We start from the raw sequence: 17,188 nt of genomic DNA, 5'->3' as shown, positions 1-17,188 counted from the left end.
CTCTATTTCTGCCTCAGCCTCGGGCGAAGGTGACTTATGTCCTTCACGCTCTTCTCCTCCTATTTTCTGTTGTTCTGCCAGTTTCGAGGCATCGCGCGTTGCCTGGGCCTTAGCCTCTGGTTCCTCTTTTCTGCATTTCTCCGCCATCTGTGACATCTGGAGCTTTGTTTCTTCCTTCTTGGGCTGCGCAGAAAACTTGTTCGTTTCCACCACGGAGCCAGCTAGAGTGCACCACTCCGGCAGCCAAGACTCGAGGACTGCGAAAATTACATAATCAGTTGCCAGATATGGTAGGTTATGCCATGTCTTCATAGGGTCCTTCCGCGCCCTGATAAAGACATGGTGGAAATCCTCTTTGAACTTTGCAAAGCTCTGCAAACTAGCATATACTATGGGCGACAACTGCGGCTTGCGATTGATCCCCATCTGGATACTCATCTCCATCAAGATCCATAAGATCTTGCTTTCTTTTATTCGTTGCATGTCCTTGGTCACCCACAGTGAAGCATACTTCGCTGTCTTTGGAAGGTCTGGCACGACTGAAGGGAATTGGTTGTCTTCGGGCAGCTCTCATGCCACCAGTACAATCAAGAGCAAGAGCCATGCGTAGTGGAATGTATTTCCCTGCTCATGTGCCTCACAACAGTTCGCAAGGAACTCATCACATAGATAATTTGACTAGTTGAATTGGACTCCTTCAGCGCATTGAGCCGCTAGCGCAACCACAGGCACAGGCACCTCATCCGCACGACACTTTCGCTTCACTTTCCCTGCTAATATTTGTGTTGCGACTTTGACTACAGGGTTGTTAATGTTGGAGATGGCATATCCTCGCTTCTTCTTCTCTAACTTGAACTTCTTCTTCATCGCTTTCGTGAGGGCCAACTCGCCACCTTTTCCCTTTGATATATTGGTTGGATCCTCCCTTGAGTAAGGCAACCGTGTGATCTGATGAATCAAGTGATCTGTGATGGGAATGGGCTCCCCTAGCCGCAAATAGCCATCATGCACCAAGTAGAGCAGCTGCCTAATGACGAAGACGGTCACTAGGGCGCGGTGGTAATGTAGCACCCAGAGCAGGTTTAGCAACCCGACTTTTGCTACACACTTGAGCCATGTGCGCAGCTCCAATTCAATCATTCCATCTGTCGCGTCAATCCATTGGCGCATTAGCTGCTCAGTCGCTAAATGCGCTAATTTCTCATAATAAGCGAGGTCCCAATCTTCAAACTTTAGGACAGGAAGCCGCCCTAAGTGCAGTCCCTCAAAAACAAGGTCATCTGGGAGCAATGGATTTTGCAGGGAGCTCTTGCTCTCGTCTATGTCCTTCGGCACCTTGGCTTTACCCTTGCACAGAGGAACATATTCTGGTAGCCTAGTAATAGCGTCTGCACCCTAGGTTTCAACTTCAATTTATACGTCCTCTTCATCCACCAGGATTTCCTCATATTCTTCCTCGTCGGCCTCTAAATTAATGGCCTTCCCCTTTTCTTGCAAGGTGAGTTTGGTCCTCTATGGGTTTCTTGGTGAGACGCGCATTGGGATCATACCCTGCTTATCCTTCTTAGGTCTTGGTGTTCTAGGGGATTTAGGGACTTCAACTATCATAGGGCCCCAACCAATGCATTTTGAATTTCCCTAGAAATTTATCAAACTTGTTGTCATACAACAACACCAAGTCATTCACCTTAAAGGTGCTCAGCTTAATATGTCGGTCATGCCACGCTTTTTCGCGCTGCTTTTGGACCTTCTGGTGAAATCAAGACAAAAATATCTCTTCTTCAAGCTCATCCAACTGTGTGAGCCTCTCTTCCAGAGCTCCGTGATCTGTCATACCTGTGAGCACTGTTATGCACAGACTAGGCATGATGTATTCCATATGCATTACCGCTTCAACCCCGTATACCAACCTAAAGGGTGTCTGTCCCGTTAACTTCTTGCACATCGTCCGATAAGCCCATAATACTGCAGGTATGTATAGGTCCCAATCACTTCGCTGAGCATTGCAAACCTTGGTCAGCGTGGTTTCAAGCACTTTGTTGAATGCCTCCACTGTCTCGTTAGCCTGTGGGTGATAAGGTGTGCTCTTTTGGTGATACACCTGAAATTATTCCGTCAGCGCGCTAATCGTTTCGTTCAGAAAGCTTGTACCCCGATCACTCATCAAAATCTTTGGACATCCAAATCGTGTCAGTACATTCTCAAATAGAAACTTCATAGCAGTTGCTCCCATGCAATCCTTCACCAGCTGCACTTCTACCCAACGAGTCAAGTACTCTGTCGCAGTGATAATGAACCTTGCACCTGTCTTCTCTTGGGGCTAAATAGGTCCTACAAAATCTATTTCCCACTTTTCAAAGGGTTTTAACATTATTTGTGGATTCAAAAGCATTTCATCCCTTCACGATGGCCTACCTGTTCGCTGACATACCTCACACGCCTTGCAATATGCTTTTGAATCCTGATGAAGGGTTGGCCACCACAACCCTACGCGTAGAATATTCTGTGTGGTTTCTCTCCCTGCATAATGTCCTCCCGTGGCACCCCCATGAGTGTCCGCGAGGATGTTGCTTCATTCAAACTTAGGTACATACCTTCGCAATATCTCATCATTCCCCATCTTGTATAGATGCCCAACAATGACAGAGAAATATGCCACACGCACCACTAATTCCTTCTTTTGCTGGACAGAGTATCCTTTCGGCACAGTTCATGTTGTTAGGAAGTGTATTATATCCTCAAAATTTCCATCTGTGACATGCACAACAAAGAGCTGCACGTCAAGTAATCCTTCCTCCACATTAGTGGGTTCCTCCCCTGTCTCGATGCGCGACAGGTGATCTGGTCCCGCGTTCAATTGTCCAGGATTCAAAACAACTTCAAAATCGTATTCCTGGAACAATAAGAGCCATTTGTAAATTCACCCCCCCAACACAGGCTTATTGACTAGGTACTTTAGTGTGGAGTGATCCGTATACATCTTAAAGTGACCTCCTAGCAAGTAATGTTGATACTTCTGGAGCGCATACACCATAGCTAGCCCCTCGTGCTCAATGGTGGAATAGTTATTCTCTGCTTTGGATAATCTGTAGCTTGCGAACGCGATAGGGTGGTCCAATCCTTCTCTGCCATCCTATGTTAGTACTACCCCCAACGCTATACATGACGCGTCAACATGTACATGAAACTCTTTCTTCTAGTTCAGAAAAACTAGAATCGGTGCGATAACCATCTTCTCTTTCAATATATCCAAGCTTTTCTTACAGTCATTGTTCTAATAGAACGTCACATCCTTCATCAACAATTTTTCCATCAACTGGTGATCTGGGCATGGCCTTTGATAAACTTCCTGTATTATCCCGTATGTCCCAGAGTAGCGCGCAACGTTTTCACACTCCTCAGCGCTTCCAAGTTCAGAACGACCATGATCTTCGTGGGGTCTACCATCAGCCTTATCTGTAAACCACATGCCCCAATAGGTTCGCAAAAGGAATGCAAAACGGACACTTCTTGAGGTTGAGTGCGATCTAGTATCTTCGATAGGTATCCAGCATCAAGCGCAAGCTCGCTACATGGCGCTTAACCAGCCCAAATATAGTCCAGTCATCAAAATATACCTCCAGGAACTTATGAATGAATTCCTTGAATGCCGTGATGACCACACGTGAAAATATAGCAGGTGCATTCTTTAACCCAAATGGCATTACAGTGTATTGAAAATAACCCCACTCAGTTACGAAGGTTGTCTTGCTCCTATCCTCTGGTGTGATTTTGTTTTGGTGGTACCCAGAGAACCCATCAGTGAAGGAGTATGCTTCTTAGCCACCTACATTTTCTAACACTTCATTCATGAACGGAGTTGGGAAAGGATCATGCACACAAGCATCATTCAGTTTTTTGAGATCTACGCATATCCTTATCTCATCCTTCTGCTTCTTCTCTTGCACCACAATTGGGATTACCCAATCAGATTCCTCCATAGGCTTAATGATGCTTGTTTCTAACATTTTGTCTAGCTATAAGCAGAACTTTTCCTTGTATTTCGGATTCAGGTGGTGAGGCCTCTACTTAACTGGCTTTGCGTTAGGTTTTAGCGTGATCTTCATCACTCCTAGAACCTTGATTACTCCTTTCAAATCCGTAAGCTTGGTAGGGAATAAGTCTTGATATTCACGTAGTAGTTCAGTGACCTTATCCACCATCGCATCGTCTCAGTAGTCTCCAATCTTCACGAATTTGGGTTCTACCTCCATACCAATGTTCACCTATTTAGTTCTCACCGGCGTGATTATATCAGGTGTCTCAATCCGTGGTCCTTGGACCTCGCAGTGGCCCTCTGTTTCCAGAATGTTAATCTTCCACGGATCCTCATCCTCCTCTTCAGCAATTACATTATAACATTCCAGTGCACGACTCAGCTGAGTAGCCCATTCAGGTTGCGTCAAGTCTAAAGGATCCTATAGTATCCTAAAGATGGCTGCTTTCACCTCTTGTAGTGCTTCATCAATACCATCAAAACCATCCTCAAAACTAAATGTCATCATGAATCCTTCGCATAGGATATCCCATTCACCTGTCCCATGGCAGAGCTCTGTTTCTATATACCAATTCATTGGGATAACATCTAGGGTATGATAGAATAGGTGCACCCATTCAGGTTGTGGCTTTTCTCCATAGGCCTACGTCCATTTGGCCAGATGCGCGCGCGGATCATTCTGTCCATCGCACTTGTCTGCCAGTTGTACCTAAGTGTTGTGGGGAAAAATGCCTATGCAGGAAGATCCTATCCACCTAAGGTGTGACAGTGCCTTAGCAACAAACAGAGACAACTATTCTAGTATTCTTCCTTTATGAATTAAGAATGAAGAGAGATGGATGGACTAACCGGTGTCTTCCGTTTGTCCCTCGATCCGGTTTCTCTTCTCTTGGAGAGTTCCCAGCTACTTGCCTTCTTGCTCGCCCAGCTTCAACAGGTTTCTGCAAGATCACAAGAGAAGAACACTACACAAGACATGGATTCATATTCATAACTAGTTCAGGATTAGAAGTAAACTAAACATACTAATGCAATCATACATCAAAGATACACCAGTATATAGGAGAAAACCAAGATAGCTTTATTGATGAATAACAAGGTTCAGGAAGAGATACAACCCAGAGGGCTCCAATCCAGCATCTCCTTCCCAGCAGAATGGAATTCCTATCTTCACCTCCCTTCAAAGCATTAAGCACCCAATGATTCCAGTCTCAAACCAACAGCAATTCTTTGCAATAACAAAATTCCAGCCTCTAGATCTCATGGAGGAGAGATCCATATATAGATGTTTGGAGAGAGGATGAGTCAGCTTGAGATCTGACTAGTGTCCTCTCCCTCTGTCAGTTCTTGATTCCACTTGGAGGTTCTTGCTTCCACTTGGAGATTTGGAACCTCTTACTCATCACCAGTCGAATTCCCTGAGGCAAGTGTCATTTTGGAAGCTTCCTGGGTTTTGACACCTTGAGAAATGAACTTGCCACATGTCCACTCTCGCTCAGCGCAGGTAGCCAGTGTTCCCTTTGACATTCAGCGCAGGTAGCCAGTGTTGGCTTTGACATTCAACGCAGACAGCCAGTGGAGCCATTGACATGATCCTGAATTGACTTGTTTTTTAGCAGTTTCTGGTGGAGAACTTCTGTGAATTGTTGTGGTTTGTTAGCCTTGTTCCTCTAGGGGTAGGAACAACATGTTTAGGGACTTTGGATCCCTTAGATTATGGACATTTCATGCTCAATGCTGTAAGGCACAAAAATGTCTATAACAGTTGCCCCCTAAAGTATGAGGCCGTTTATCGGGTGAAATGCTTTATCTAGGAGGGTTCGAAGTTCATCCAATGCTGGGAGGAGACCTGTAATAAGATACAATACAATACATTATTTTTCATACTGTTTTCATGATCTAGCTGAGGCAGGCATTCCCATGTTCAGCTTTATAAATTCATTTTTCTGTACATAGAGTAGACAATCGTCTGATGGTAGACTGATAATTTTGATGAAATTATCATCCTTTGAGTAGGATGATTATCTGTTGCAATGATGTACATGTCAATGTCTTTATCTTTCCTGGATATATATCGCAGCTCGGATGGATGAAACTAGATCCGGGGTCTTCAAACTCATTCGATCTTCACTCTAAGTACAAGTCGATCCATGTGAGAAATGTTCTGAAGTCGAACATGGAAAGACATCGCTTGATTACCGGTCAATGAGGTAAACCGTTAACAAGCACGAGAGGAATCACCGATAATGATAATGACCCTCAAGGTACTGCAGTACAATTCACGTGGTGTGAATAAAGGACTTGGCGTCGAACACCACGCAAAATCTTTCGGTCGAAGGTCATTGATGTATACCTGTCGCCGGAAGTGAGAAGCTTGCCATTGAGGCATGCAAGCTTCAAAGTACTGAAGGGGTTGTTCCTAGATCAAATTCTTGGATAATGAGCTAATGTCGACAAGAAGCGATCCGTCAAAGGAGGGCCTTAATGAATCCCACATCAGTGACACGGAACGAAGCTAATGATTTTGATGGAGGTTAAAACGATCTGTGACATATGATTCAGGGTGGCGGTCATGAAAGGATGAAGGATACTGTATGGCAGTGGATGGGACACGGTTGACTTTTCTGAATGACTTCTCTTGAACATATGGCGACATTGATGTGATGGATCGGTAGCATTACCCCAAATATGGATGGTATGGCGAGACCATGGTGATGTGACCGGTGAATGAAACAACCCAACCCGATTGTGGTACGGAGGAAAAGTGTCATGTTCAAGAGCGACTTGCTACCATCAAAGTTTTCTTTAGTTTCTCCCAATTTTTCCCCAGTCATTGCTGACCAGTACCTCTTTATTTTTGTCAAGCTTGAGGAGGATAACATATGCTTGTTCTATAACCTACCCTTCGGGCAAGCCCATCGTTATGTTTTAACGAGCCTAGCGATAGTGAAACTCGTTCTCGTCTAAAGACAAGTTTGTCGCTATTTAATGATTTTAACGAGTCTAACGACAAAGACAACTCGGTCCCTTTTCATTTTTAGAGAGTCTGAAAAGGTACGTAAAGATAACTCCAAAGTTCCTTTTTCGTCATCTAATCCCTTAAGTCCGAAAAAGTATAAAACAATACAGAAGGGATGAGTTTTCGATAGTTTTAACAAGCCGAACAAAACAAGCGCTCGATCTTTTTGTGCAATAATCCCTCAGGTCCAAAAAGATTAAAATCTAGAGGAGGGATAGCACTTCTGGTCGCTTTAACGAGCTAGAAGGCCAAAACTCGGCAATCTTTTCATATTTTACGAGTCAGTTGAAAAGAGCTTAAAAAAGACTCGTCTTTTGAGGAACGAGTGATAAAGCAGGTTAGCAGCTGATTCCAGGTACGGGTTGGAATTTTCCAATCACGGCAGTGTCACAAGGATGGCTAGGTGAAATCACTCTTCGTAGCTGTTCCTCAAAACGGGTAAACAATCATATGGAGGTGAACGATCGGCCAATGGAAAAGTGGAGGTGACGGTGCAAACACGACCAAGGCTTTAGTAGCTGATAATGTTACATTCACAGTGGTTATTTACCGGGTAGTGGTTCATTTTTTATTTTAAAATGAGCTTAAACGCTGGTGGAAACACTTGCTCATTACTTATGTTTATTTTTTAACGAGCATCAAGTCCGCGTTAAAACTGCTCGGATCTTGCGTTTATTTTTTAACGAGCATGAACTTTGTGCTAAAACTGCTCGAATATACCAGTTATATGATAAGAGTGTCTCATTGAAGATGCTATTTTTTAGGGAGCTTAGATCTTACGTAAGCTTTGCTCCGGATCCTTTCGTTATGCAAGTTCGGAAACGACTAATCCTACGAGTTTAGAGGGTTAGAGGTCCTAAAAATTTTAAAAATAAATAGTCGCTCCTTGCTTGCACTCCAAAAGGTTTGCATGCCCCCAGGCATAAAGTATGATTTCAAGGTTACCTCTACTTCTTTTCCGTCAAAACATTTGTTTTAACGAGAGAGCCTTACCTCTTTCAGGTTACCCAAAGATTGTCTCATTAATCTTTCAAACAAAACACTTCCTCGGCAATGTCTACCGAAATAGACAAAGGTGAGCGACGAAGCCCACCAACTCACATAACTTTGACAAAAGAATCTTATTCTAGAATAACCCCTCTTCCTAGACGGACGAGGTACAGACTAGTCATATTCTCCCGCGGAAACCTACCCTATACCCAAAGTTTTCCTGCCGAAGCAGACCAGGACGCATGCCCCCTGGGTTCCAGTCATATCCTCCCAGATTACTCGCGCTCATCAGGAGGACGGACCGTGGGTTGAGACACTTCTTGCGTGAATAGACCATTTAGGGATGGTACATGACTATTTGCGATGCGTGATCCGGGGAATGAAAGTTGGTCCACGAGCTTGACCATTCTTCCTTCATGCGGAAAACACATTACTCTAAAGAGTGATGAGATGATGGCTCCCATGCAATATATATAGTCTCGTCCAAGGAGTAGGTTATAATCCAAGGGTCCTTGAACGACCATCACGTTCATTTGAACGGTCTTCCCTTTCAATGTGATAGGCACATTGGGGAGGATCCCTAAAGGTCGACTGGTTCCTTTATCAAAGCCTGATAGATTTCTCATTTCGGGCAAAAGCGCTGGCGAACCAAGCACTTTCCAAGCAATAGAGGAAAGGATACTCACAGATGCCCCCTCATCAATGATAGCGCTAGCCATTACCATTCTGTATATTTGGACGATAATTCTGAATGGTATGCTTGCTGGCAACCGGGGTCTGCCTAGTTGGTTCCAGTCGAACGAGACAACTAGGTTGCTTGGTGGTGGGACCGAATAGACGGCCGAGTATGACTCTGACGAAGTCCCTTCCTGCGATAAAGGGATGGGCAAATTGCCCCCTTGTTCATCGGAGTCAGTTTTGATGAAGAGAATTTGGACGGTGTCGTCTTTATTCTCCTCTGTGATGGTATCATTCGAAGATAGAGCCTCTGAAGGCAAAACCGGGTCAACTGCCACCTCAACCTTTTGACTTTCGTCAAGTATGGATTCAAACGGTTCATCTTCAATGATAGGTGCTTCGGCTGACCACCTGGGAGGGCCAGCTGGGTTCTCAACTAGTGAAGGACTTGGCAGGAGTTTTTGATATCCAGGAGGAAGTTGCACTGGTAAAACCGGGCGATCTTCCAAAACTCTTTTAGCCTCGTCTAAGAAGGGACAACGGTGGATGGCGTGATCACCTTCGCACAGTTTGCAGGGAAATCTAGATATCCCTCTCTGTCTTGTGGCTTCACTTTCACTAGTTGACGGTGAGCAGTCAACATGGCTATCAGAGGTTGACGCTACCGAATTGTGCAGACGGGGAGACCAGTCCCTTAGTATCTGAGGGATGCAGGGACAATCTCTGTGGAAGTGGTCTCCCTTGCATATGACACATGGTGATTTAGGCCTAGTCAGTGCTGTGTGTGGATTTCTGTCAGACGACACTTGTTTGCCCCCAGTCGCCTTTGGCTCCTTCTTCTTCTTATCTTTCTTCTTCTTTTCCTTCTTCTCCTTAGGAACTTGGTTTTTTGTTTTACCAGTTCCGTCAAGCGAAGAGGAAGGAGGAGAGGAAGACATAGATGAAGTAGAAGGCTGGTGGGCAACTCTGGTCTGGTCTAACTGTTGACTCGACTGTTCAGGAATGGTGGTGTTCTGAATGACATTGGTTGAAAAGAGCCAGATTGGCAGGCCAATCGTCAGTCCTGGAAGCGACAATGTGGCCATATGGGGCGCACCAACATCTCCCCAAGAGGAGAAGGGACTAGGATTTCCACCAAGGGGAATTCCTTGGTTGGTATGCTCCATTTTTTCAACCTAAAGATCAACGCGGGAATAAGGGTGATTGTTCCGTTTAAAATAAATTTTAACGACGCTTTAGACACAACTTGCTTTTTCAATTTTAAAGAGTCGAGAAAAAGCTAAAGATGACTCTAGTCTCCTTCGATGTTTTAACGAGCCCGAAGTGACAAATGCTCGGATGGAATTTTTCTGTTATAGAGTCTGAAAAAGGCCAAAAGAAACTGCTCTGGAGTTCTAGGCAGAGGGTGTGCCAAACTTTTCGCAAAACCGCAGAATACTTTTTAAGGTACGGGCGGTCGATCTTCCTGAATGTTGTGTTCAGTGCATTGCGATCAGTAGGGCGGCCGACACGGCTTCCTAAGGATAAAGGTTTTATGCCTATAGGGGTCTCCCAATATATACGCGATGGTACGTGGGAGCACAATCCGTACTGGCGCTATCGTCCCTTAGGAGGAATCACCCACCTTCAACGAGATCGACAGTCACCAGGCTTTACGACACCGGAACACGTCTCTAGCCTAGACCTCTATGTTGTGCGGTTATGTTGCAAAGCGTTGTTAAGTTCATTCAGTTTATTTTAAGTTGATCTTTTTAGAAGTTTGCCCTTCTGGATCACCACGAGATGTATGGTACAATTCCTAAATGCAGTCTAAAGATGATAAGCAAGCTTTATATCTTTTCAACTTTGAAAATCCTAGCTACAAAGGGAAAAGAAAGACACCATCTTTTCTCAAAGAGCAATCAGCACACTCTAATGCACTTTTCCTAAATCAAGCATGCAAACTATCAAGATGCAAATGCACAATGCAGGTGTTTGTTTTCCGCTTTCTTAGTATTGATGCCTACAAAGAAAACTTTTTTGTACAACTTTGAATTTGCTTTTAACTGACAAATACAAAAAAGTTTACTTTTTCGAAATTAGAAAGAGTAGAAGAGAATACAACACTTTACGACTTTCGAAATGAACACTTGTTTCGACACTTAAAAGAGACAAACTCAAACCAATAAGCAAAAGTAAATGTATAATCAACTGTAAACAGCCAATGAACTCTCTCCTAAGATCACAATGAACAGATCTAAATCAAGGGCTACAGGATGATTATTTCACTCATGCAAAGGAAAACTGTAAATGATGCCACAAACACATAAAAACACTCACAGTCTTTTTGTACAAAAGGAGGCGGAATTTAAGCAGAGAAAAGGAGTTATCAGACTGGTACCTATGCTGGTTACAGGCTGAAAAAATCAGAGATCAAAACAGGGCAAAAGAGAGCAGAGAACCCCAGCTACACAAGGCCAAACTGTTTCAGCGCAACCTCAACATTGGGGTTTTGACATTCAACGCAGGTAGCCTTCACGGGACCTGCGTTGAAATGCAGAACCTCTTCACAGCTGTCGCGCTGAAGGAGAAACGAGAGTTTCTCACTGGGTTTTGGGTCACAGATTGCTATTTAATCTATTGTTTTAGGCCAAATCAAAGCAACAAGCAAGGTGCAATCAAAGGGATGCTTTGAGGGAGTACTAAGATCTATCACAAAGGATCATCAAATCATTTGTGAGTCCATTGTTCAGATCACAGACAAATCCAGTGATTGGATCAAGGCAGCAACTGTCTACTTTGTATCTGAGAAGAGCAGATGCAGTTCGATTGTTGCTGTTGAGTCTATGAAACAAAAAATGATAGAGACACAATTAAAATGACTAAACAGATCTCCCCAGTTGAGTCGCCAATTTGTTGTGGGGAAAAATGCCTATGCAGGACGATCCTATCCACCTAAGGTGTGACAGTGCCTTAGCAACAAACAGAGACAGCTATTCTAGTATTCTTCCTTTATGAATTAAGAATGAAGAGAGATGCATGGACTAATCGGTGTCTTCCGTTTGTCCCTCGATCCGGTTTCTCTTCTCTTGGAGAGTTCCCAGCTACTTGCCTTCTCGCTCGCCCAGCTTCAACAGGTTTCTGCAAGATCACAAGAGAAGAACACTACACAAGACATGGATTCATATTCATAACTAGTTCAGGATTAGAAGTAAACTAAACATACTAATGCAATCATACATCAAAGATACACCAGTATATAGGAGAAAACCAAGATAGCTTTATTGATGAATAACAAGGTTCAGGAAGAGATACAACCCAGAGGGCTCCAATCCAGCATCTCCTTCCCAGCAGAATGGAATTCCTATCTTCACCTCCCTTCAAAGCATTAAGCACCCAATGATTCCAGTCTCAAACCAACAGCAATTCTTTGCAATAACAAAATTCCAGCCTCTAGATCTCATGGAGGAGAGATCCATATATAGCTGTTTGGAGAGAAGATGAGTCAGCTTGAGATCTGACTAGTGTCCTCTCCCTCTGTCAGTTCTTGATTCCACTTGGAGGTTCTTGCTTCCACTTGGAGATTTGGAACCTCTTACTCATCACCAGTCGAATTCCCTGAGGCAAGTGTCATTTTGGAAGCTTCCTGGGTTTTGACACCTTGAGAAATGAACTTGCCACATGTCCACTCTCACTCAGCGCAGGTAGCCAGTGTTCCCTTTGACATTCAGCGCAGGTAGCCAGTGTTGGCTTTGACATTCAACGCAGACAGCCAGTGGAGCCATTGACATGATCCTGAATTGACTTGTTTTTTAGCAGTTTCTGGTGGAGAACTTCTGTGAATTGCTGTGGTTTGTTAGCCTTGTTCCTCTAGGGGTAGGAACAACATGTTTAGGGACTTTGGATCCCTTAGATTATGGACATTTCATGCTCAATGCTGTAAGGCACAAAAATGTCTATAACAGTTGCCCCCTAAAGTATGAGGCCGTTTATCGGGTGAAATGCTTTATCTAGGAGGGTATGAAGTTCATCCAATGCTAGGAGGAGACCTGTAATAAGATAAAATACAATACATTATTTTTCATACTGCTTTCATGATCTAGCTGAGGCGGGCATTCCCATGTTCAGCTTTATAAATTCATTTTTCTGTACATAGAGTAGACAATCGTCTGATGGTAGACTGATAATTTTGATGAAATTATCATCCTTTGAGTAGGATGATTATCTGTTGCAATGATGTACATGTCAATGTCTTTATCTTTCCTGGATATATATCGCAGCTCGGATGGATGAAACTAGATCCGGGGTCTTCAAACTCGTTCGATCTTCACTCTAAGTACAAGTCGATCCATGTGAGAAATGTTCTGAAGTCGAACATGGAAAGACATCGCTTGATTACCGGTCAATGAGGTAAACCGTTAACAAGCACGAGAGGAATCACCGATAATGATAATGACCCTCAAGGTACTGCAGTACAATTCACGTGGTGTGAATAAAGGACTTGGCGTCGAACACCACGCAAAATCTTTCGGTCGAAGGTCATTGATATATACCTGTCACCGAAAGTGATAAGCTTGCCATTGAGGCATGCAAGCTTCAAAGTACTGAAGGGGTTGTTCCTAGATCAACTTCTTGGATAATGAGCTAATGTCGACAAGAAGTGATCCGTCAAAGGAGGGCCTTAATGAATCCCACATCAGTGACACGGAACGGAGCTAATGATTTTGATGGAGGTGAAAACGATCTGTGACATATGATTCAGGGTGGCGGTCATGAAAGGATGAAGGATACTGTATGGCAGTGGATGGGACACGGTTGACTTTTCTGAATGACTTCTCTTGAACATATGGTGACACTGATGTGATGGATCGGTAGCATTACCCCAAATATGGATGGTATGGCGAGACCATGGTGATGTGACCGGTGAATGAAACAACCCAACCCGATTGTGGTACGGAGGAAAAGTGTCATGTTCAAGAGCGACTTGCTACCATCAAAGTTTTCTTTAGTTTCTCCCAATTTTTCCCCAGTCATTGCTGACCAGTACCTCTTTATTTTTGTCAAGCTTGAGGAGGATAACATATGCTTGTTCTATAACCTACCCTTCGGGCAAGCCCATCGCTATGTTTTAACGAGCCTAGCGATAGTGAAACTCGTTCTCGTCTAAAGACAAGTTTGTCGCTATTTAATGATTTTAACGAGTCTAACGACAAAGACAACTCGGTCCCTTTTCATTTTTAGAGAGTCTGAAAAGGTACGTAAAGATAACTCCAAAGTTCCTTTTTTGTCATCTAATCCCTTAAGTCCGAAAAAGTATAAAACAATACAGAAGGGATGAGTTTTCGATAGTTTTAACGAGCCGAACAAAACAAGCGCTCGATCTTTTTGTGCAATAATCCCTCAGGTCCAAAAAGATTAAAATCTAGAGGAGGGATAGCACTTCCGGTCGCTTTAACGAGCTGGAAGGCCAAAACTCGGCAATCTTTTCATATTTTACGAGTCAGTTGAAAAGAGCTTAAAGAAGACTCTTCTTTTGAGGAACGAGTGATAAAGCAGGTTAGCAGCTGATTCCAGGTACGGGTTGGAATTTTCCAATCACGGCAGTGTCACAAGGATGGCTAGGTGAAATCACTCTTCGCAGCTGTTCCTCAAAACGGGTAAACAATCATATGGAGGTGAACGATCGGCCAATGGAAAAGTGGAGGTGACGGTGCAAACACGACCAAGGCTTTAGTAGCTGATAATGTTACATTCACAGTGGTTATTTACCGGGTAGTGGTTCATTTTTTATTTTAAAATGAGCTTAAACGCTGGTGGAAACACTTGCTCATTGCTTATGTTTATTTTTTAACGAGCATGAAGTCCGCGTTAAAACTGCTCGGATCTTGCATTTATTTTTTAACGAGCATGAACTTTGTGCTAAAACTGCTCGAATATACCAGTTATATGATAAGAGTGTCTCATTGAAGATGCTATTTTTTAGGGAGCTTAGATCTTACGTAAGCTTTGCTCCGGATCCTTTCGTTATGCAAGTTCGGAAACGACTAATCCTACGAGTTTAGAGGGTTAGAGGTCCTAAAAATTTTAAAAATAAATAGTCGCTCCTTGCTTGCACTCCAAAAGGTTTGCATGCCCCCAGGCATAAAGTATGATTTCAAGGTTACCTCTACTTCTTTTCCGTCAAAACATTTGTTTTAACGAGAGAGGCTTACCTTTTTCAGGTTACCCAAAGATTGTCTCGTTAATCTTTCAAACAAAACACTTCCTCGGCAATGTCTACCGAAATAGACAAAGGTGAGCGACGAAGCCTGCCAACTCACATAACTTTGACAAAAGAATCTTATTCTAGAATAACCCCTCTTCCTAGACGGACGGGGTACAGACTAGTCATATTCTCCCGCGGAAACCTACCCTATACCCAAAGTTTTCCTGCCGAAGCAGACCAGGACGCATGCCCCCTGGGTTCCAGTCATATCCTCCCGGATTACTCGCGCTCATCAGGAGGACGGACCGTGGGTTGAGACACTTCTTGCGTGAATAGACCATTTAGGGATGGTACATGACTATTTGCGATGCGTGATCCGGGGAATGAAAGTTGGTCCACGAGCTTGACCATTCTTCCTTCATGCGGAAAACACATTACTCTAAAGAGTGATGAGATGATGGCTCCCATGCAATATATATAGTCTCATCCAAGGAGTAGGTTATAATCCAAGGGTCCTTGAACGACCATCACGTTCATTTGAACGGTCTTCCCTTTCAATGTGATAGGCACATTGGGGAGGATCCCTAAAGGTCGACTGGTTCCTTTATCAAAGCCTGATAGATTTCTCATTTCAGGCAAAAGCACTGGCGAACCAAGCACTTTCCAAGCAATAGAGGAAAGGATACTCACAGATGCCCCCTCATCAATGATAGCGCCAGCCATTACCATTCTGTATATTTGGATGATAATTCTGAATGGTATGCTTGCTGGTGGTGGGACCGAATAGACGACCGGGTATGACTCTGACAAAGTCCCTTCCTGCGATAAAGGGATGGGCAAATTGCCCCCTTGTTCATCGGAGTCAGTGTTGATGAAGAGAATTTGGACGGTGTCGTCTTTATTCTCCTCTGTGATGGTATCATTCGAAGATAGAGCCTCTGAAGGCAAAACCGGGTCAACTACCACCTCAACCTTTTGACTTTCGTCAGGTATGGATTCAAACGGTTCATCTTCAATGATAGGTGCTTCGGCTGACCACCTGGGAGGGCCAGCTAGGTTCTCAACTAGTGAAGGACTTGGCAGGAGTTTTTGATATCCAGGAGGAAGTTGCACTGGTAAAACCGGGCGATCTTCCAAAACTCTTTTAGCCTCGTCTAAGAAGGGACAATGGTGGATGGCGTGATCACCTTCGCACAGTTTGCAGGGAAATCTAGATTTCCCTCTCTGTCATGTGGCTTCACTTTCACTAGTTGACGATGAGCAGTCAACATGGCTATCAGAGGTTGACGCTACCGAATTGTGCAGACGGGGAGACCAGTCCCTTAGTATCTGAGGGATGCAGGGACAATCTCTGTGGAAGTGGTCTCCCTTGCATATGACACATGGCGATTTAGGCCTAGTCAGTGTTGTGTGTGGATTTCTGTCAGACGACACTTGTTTGCCCCCAGTCGCCTTTGGCTCCTTCTTCTTCTTATCTTTCTTCTTCTTTTCCTTCTTCTCCTTAGGAACTTGGTTTTTTGTTTTACCAGTTCCATCAAGCGAAGAGGAAGGAGGAGAGGAAGACATAGATGAAGTAGAAGGCTGGTGGGCAACTCTGGTCTGGTCTAACTGTTGACTCGACTGTTCAGGAATGGTGGTGTTCTGAACGACATTGGTTGAAAAGAGCCAGATTGGCAGGCCAATCGTCAGTCCTGGAAGCGACAATGTGGCCATATGGGGCGCACCAACATCTCCCCAAGAGGAGAAGGGACTAGGATTTCCACCAAGGGGAATTCCTTGGTTGGTATGCTCCATTTTTTCAACCTAAAGATCAACGCGGGAATAAGGGTGATTGTTCCGTTTAAAATAAATTTTAACGACGCTTTAGACACAACTTGCTTTTTCAATTTTAAAGAGTCGAGAAAAAGCTAAAGATGACTCTAGTCTCCTTCGATGTTTTAACGAGCCCGAAGTGACAAATGCTCGGATGGAATTTTTCTGTTATAGAGTCTGAAAAAGGCCAAAAGAAACTGCTCTGGATTTCTAGGCAGAGGGTGTGCCAAACTTTTCGCAAAACCGCAGAATACTTTTTAAGGTACGGGCGGTCAATCTTCCTGAATGCTGTGTTCAGTGCATTGTGATCAGTAGGGCGGCCGACACGGCTTCCTAAGGATAAAGGTTTTATGCCTATAGGGGTCTCCCAATATATACGCGACGGTACGTGGGAGCACAATCCGTACTGGCGCTATCGTCCCTCAGGAGGAATCACCCACCTTCAACAAGATCGACAGTCACCAGGCTT

This window comes from Pinus tabuliformis, chromosome 3_2 (genome assembly GCF_031772625.1).
Source record: "Pinus tabuliformis cultivar Carrire ecotype Pingquan chromosome 3_2, CPIR1, whole genome shotgun sequence".
NCBI classification, from domain to species: domain Eukaryota; kingdom Viridiplantae; phylum Streptophyta; class Pinopsida; order Pinales; family Pinaceae; genus Pinus; species Pinus tabuliformis.
This window is presented reverse-complemented; position numbering follows the sequence as displayed.